Genomic DNA, 6,000 nt, shown 5'->3' on the forward strand with positions numbered 1-6,000 from the left:
GCTTACTGTATGGAGAAATGAAAGGACAGGTGTCTCCAAAGAGACAATATTCAAATTAGTTTACCCTCCCCTGCTCAAAAATAAAAAGATCCCTGGCCTGTCTATCACTTATGGCTGCAGTTGAACTGGTAAGAGAAATCTGATGCCTTGCTTTGTTGGAAGTACCTGCTGAAATATTAAGTACTTCCTACCATGCAAGTAGAACAGATGTTCAATTATTTGACCAAAATGTTTTTTGCCTGGGATATTCTGTTATCTTTCTTGTCATGACATCGAGTCTGTGGAGATGCGCTTGTGATACATGTGTGCTATGCACATGTTTTACAAGTTATGAACCGTGAACTCTCTACAAAGAGGTGAGTTGATTTGTCAGCTGAACAAGCCTGGGAATAAAACAGGACCAAAATCTGCAAAAGGATTTAAGACTGTAACTCCTTTTTAGGCACCAATGCTCACCGTGAAATTGATGGAAGGATAGGAATCTAAATACCTATGTGGATCTTGGCCTGTGTCTTGTTGATCCCCATCCAGTGCCTTGTCTTAACACCTTCTCTTTCTCTAATCATCTCCATGTTTCCTGGAGTCCTGATTTAAAAGTCTTTCAAGATTTACCTTGTGATACAAGAATGAAGGAAGATAATTATTTCTGGGCTCTGGTTACTGAGAGCCCATGTTGGTAATGTGATGTCTAACACACCTTGCACTATATATGGAAGGTCCATCAGTGTGCTGGCTTTGAAGGTGCCCTTGGACTGGTCCTTATGTGAACTTGGCTGCCTGTCAGCAGCATGACTGCACAGTTTTGGTAAGCTTGGAAAGTTCCTTTAAAGGCTTGCAAAAGGGAAAGGCCTCATTTCAGCACATTTTTACCGGTGACTTAATCTCTTTTTAATATTTTTGTATATAAAGCATCATGTCATTTACCAGGTCAAGAAACTCACTGCCGAAGAATGTATGCCTCTGACTCTAGGAGAGAGGGTTTAAAAAAAAAATTGTTGTTGCCGTTCAGCAGGTTTCCTGGGTGTCTCATTCTTTAGCTGATCCACATTCTTTCCCAGTGAGCGAGAACATGATAAGGTACTAATGCCTATTTATAACTGACAGGGAGAGATACTTGCTTAGTGATGCAGTACTCAGCGAAGGAAAAAAAGGAGAAAAAGCAGCCTAGTCCCTAAATGCTTGCCCTGAGTTCTGCTGTTAGTTACTCCTCCGTGCTGGCATCCTTACTCTTCTTTGGAGGGCACCACGTGTGACTTGGCCTTTGAGAGCAAAATAAAACAACATGTTCAGGACTGCGCAAAATGAGTCACCAGGAAACCATGTTTGCTTTTCATCTCCTCGTAGTTTTCGTGTTTGATTTTTGTTTCTCTGAGAATGACTATTTATACGATGGTAGTACTTAGAGGCCCTGATCCAAACTGAAGCCTGCATCACTAGGCTGTGTGTAAACACATGGTGAGAGACAGGCTCTGCCCTTAAAAGTCAGCGATCAAAGTGATCCTGACAACTAAAAGATAGGACAAGAAATGGATATGATGTGACTTTCCAAAAATCACACCACAGATCAATCACTTGCCAGACAGAAGAATCATTTACTTTTCATCTTTCCTTCCAAATAGTTAAGAATGAGGTAGAAGGTAAAACAAACCTCAACAGGGGCGAATTCAATTTCAGTGAATCACTCTGGTGATTCCTTGCTACTCCTTGGTTCGTTGCCTTGTGCTGGATGAGAGAAAGAGGGATCTTGGATCTGTTTTGTACAGATGTCCTCACCACAGTAGTATGAAGATGGCAACTTTCCAGCCTTGCTGATTTTGTGACTCTACTCTTTTATTTTCAGTTGAAATGCCCCACATCAAATATATATGGCATCAGAAATGAATCTTCATCAGCTGAGAGGTAGCCTCCATACAGAACAGCTTTCCTTTTAGCATCCTCTTCAGCTGTGACTGTGCAAGAACTGGCAAGGAATGTACTTTTTGCCAGTCTGGCAATCCAGGGTGCCTGTTTTCTAACCTGGCAGGGAATAGATGGGTAATTTTATTCCTTTTCTAAGAGATGGGAAAAGCTGAATATTAGGAAAGGAATATTAGGAACAGACAGAGCAGATTTACCAAATTTCCAATTAAGATGGACATTTTTCTTTCCATGAGGTCTGTATCCATATTGTTTCACTAGTGAGCACAAAGAAAAGCAAGGCACCACTTCACTGACACAGGCTGTCTTCTTGGATGTCATTTTATGATGTGTCCGGTGTGCTGATATCTCTTATGTAAAAGATTTGAAGAGTATGATTTGAATAACACCAATCATGTTCTAAAGACATTAGAGTTCTACTGGAATCACTTTAAAATGTATTGACTGTATCAGTGGCTGATGCCCTTTAAAGAGTTTGGTAGGATGATCTTGTAATTCCCTACAAACTTAGTCAAACTGTACTCCTTTCTGTAAGAAGTTTTCATCCTGGGCTTTACTTAGGAAAAGCCAGTCTCTGCATGCACCTGTAAACATTCCAACTAGAAAAATGTGAGGAAACTACTGCCACATTTATTTAATTAATTTATTAATTAATTTATAACATTTGTTTATTATTGTTCGGAAAACTAAGCTGAGTTATGAATAATACTGCTCTGGAGATTTAAGCGTGTGACTGACAAAAGAGAAACTTCCTGAATGCCTGAACTAATTGGAAAAGTGAGCTATAAAAACCCTGCCTAGTACTTTTACTAATAATACGTTTTTGAGGTAATGTCTGCATTGTGCTTAGGAGCCATAGTCATACACTACCAACACAACATGGGGAATACTGGTGGGTGAGATCAAAAGGGGATGACTCTCCTACAAATTTATGGTTGCTTTGAAGGAAGACGACAGAGCTGGATACCAGCAGAAGACTGGTTACAGGTATGTTCAGTGATCCTGGCAATGTCGACCCTCCGGTAGCCTAACTTATGCCAAGATTTTCCCAGGCATCTTGTCAAAAGAGAGATTTCAATAGGGATTTGAAGGAAACCAGTAAAATGCTTTTGCTTTCAAGACCATATTTGAAAATTCAATTATGTGAAGTTATGTGACTGCAAAAGATGGAAGTCAACTATCAGTATAGGTGCAATAGTAGGGGAGATAGGAACTAGCTAGTGAGGAGCCTGAAGTTTTTCTCTGATGTGAAAGAGTAAAGAAGCACAGTTTAAGTTGCAAGGAGAAAGGTGACAGTAGTCAAAGAGATGGATTAGGAAAATGATGATTGTAGTAACTTTCTGAACGGCTAGGAGAAGGGTAACCCTGTATTAGTAAAAGCAGAGGAAAAATGGATATGTAAGGTGGCATGGCTGGGCAGCGCATCCATCTGATGTGTCCTGGTTTCGGCTGGGTTGTTAATTTTCTTTCTAGTAGCTGGTACAGTGTTATGTTTTGGGTTCAGTATGAGAAGAATGTTGATAACACACTGATGTTTTCAGTTGTTGCTAAGTAGTGGTTAGACTAAGTCAAGGATTTTTCAGCTTCTCACGGCCAGCCAGCAAGAAGGCTGGAGGGGCACAAGAAGTTGGGAGGGGACACAGCCAGGACAGCTGACCCAAACTGGCCAAAGGGGTATTCTATACCATGTGATGTCATGCCCAGTATATAAACTGGGGGAGTTGGCCAGGGGGGACAAATCGCTGCTTGGGAACTAACTGGGCATCAGTCAGTGGATGGTGAGCAATTGCATTGTGCATCACTTGTTTTGTATATTCCAATCCTTTTATTATTATTGTCATTTTATTATTATTATTATCATTATTATTTTCTTCCTTTCTGTCCTATTAAGCTGTTCTTATCTCAACTCACAAGTTTTACTTTTTTTTTCCCTGATTCTCTCCCTCATCCCACTGGGTGTGGTGGGAAGTGAGTGAGCAGCTGTGTGGTGCTTAGTTGCTGGATGGGGTTAAACCACGACATGATGGTAGAGCAGCTTTTCACATCCTTTTCCTGCAGAAGGGAGAGAGGCTTAACACTGAGGAACCGCCCTGCAAGACAAATGCCCCATGCAACCCGGTCTTGAAAAATGGGGGCTTCTTTGGCTGTGAGAAGCACCCCTCCAGCTTACTCTCTATAAAATAAACCTGCTTCTTGTGTTGAATCTCTCTGGATAGAAAACACAGGGAAAATATTAATTTGTGCCATTTTCCCTTCCTGCAGGGGATGAGTGTCCAGGAAAGCAGGTGGTGACACAGGCATGGGGGACGGATGGCAGAGCTCTCCCTGCAGTGTCTGAAGTGGTCAAAGACTGCCCCAGCTTGTGGGAGTTCTCCAGCAGTGAATCCCTCTGCCTGGCTGGCATACGTTCACTTTGTATAATGCAAGATGAATGAAACAAACCAGACAATTTGGCCTTGAGATGCTATAATTGTGAACAAACTGTCCAGACCAAAAATGTTTAGAAGACACAAACCTCACAATCCTCCCTGACTTTTGATTTTCCTTTCCCCATGCTGAATCCATTAATTTAGATATTTTGAACCATGACTTAAGGAAGGCCTTAACTCTGCGGGTACTGACTGCTACAAGTTTGTACAATCCCTCCATGGGTGGGATTTTAAAAAATACTCTGAGGTGGGCCATGGGAGAATCCCATTTTCCTTGTCTAATTCAGTGGGTACAGGGTGGAATTTTCTTTTCCACACTTACATTAATGAAGCAGGCTAGGCTGTAACAGATAACTGATGTCACCACAGTTTGGAAAGCACATACGTAAATGAAAATATAATGCAGCCTTCTTACAAATTGTGAAACTGGACAGCCTGCAACCATCTGGCACTCCACCTCTGAAAGAACATCTGTAGGGACAATGTTGTTCTTTCTGTAAGAGTACCACCCTCTAAATGTGACCATCACAGAAAGCCCCTCCTCAAGTTGCGCTTTATTCAATTTTCAAAGTGCATGTGAAAAAAATAATTGCTTTTTCCAGTGCAAGCCAAAATATTCACAACTATTACATCCTTAAATCATGCCCTATGCCTGCTTGTATTAATATGAGCCATAGTAAATACTGTGCATCTCAGCCCCAACCCCATAATGATTAAATATATTGTAAGCAAGATTAAATACGTTGTAGACCTTAGGGGGGAAAAAAGTATAGAGAGGTTGAAATCAATGCACGGTGGAGTTGCATGCTGATTAAATTTCCCAAGCTGGCTTTGATGGTCCAGGTGAGGACCCCCACTTTAGGTATCAAAACTACTTCTTTCTAGTGACAACTTGAGGTCAAGTCCAGTAATAGGTACTTCCAGTCTAAAAAAAATTGGTGGCAACTGTCAGTTTTTCTGTTCAAGGCAAGCAAAACTGCTAATTTCATCATATGTGAACCACAATAGGAAATAATTAGAAATTCCTTCACGAAGACAGTCATTGTGCATGGACAGGGTACCGCCTTTTCTCAGCCTTGTCCTGTAATAACTCACAGTAGTAATACGGAAGGAGCTGAAACAATGTGTTCGGTTGTGTAAGAAGCATTTGTTTTTTCATTTACAGCCTTATTACTAATGCAGGTCTTCAGAGGCAGAACCACCCAGAGTCAATGGATGGAGTCACACCTGAGGATCTGCAGTCCAGCTCTAATTCTGACCTTGGGTCAACTGAGGAACCTGACAGTCTTCTCTTAACACTCATTTTTGCTGCCCCAAGGGCTGACAGAAGTGGTGACAGGCAGTTTCTGCTCAGATTTTCCTTTCCAGCTTTCTAAAGGTGTTTCACTTCAGTGTTGACATGTGACAGAACTGACTAGGAAACGTTACATGAGGATTGCTTTTACATCTTTTGCTACTCAGTAAAAGTCAGGCATGTGCCTAGTCTAAAATATGTCCTTAACCATCGATGGAAATGGGACGGAGGCACATGTTAAGTGTTCATCTGAATAAAGCCATTTCTTTGAAAGGGTATTCAAGGTGGCTGCTTAGACCAGCATCCTGCATTTAAAACTGACTAATATTTTTCTCAGTCCAGAAAGACTAACTTCTGTCA

This window comes from Harpia harpyja, chromosome 4 (assembly GCF_026419915.1).
Source record: "Harpia harpyja isolate bHarHar1 chromosome 4, bHarHar1 primary haplotype, whole genome shotgun sequence".
NCBI classification, from domain to species: domain Eukaryota; kingdom Metazoa; phylum Chordata; class Aves; order Accipitriformes; family Accipitridae; genus Harpia; species Harpia harpyja.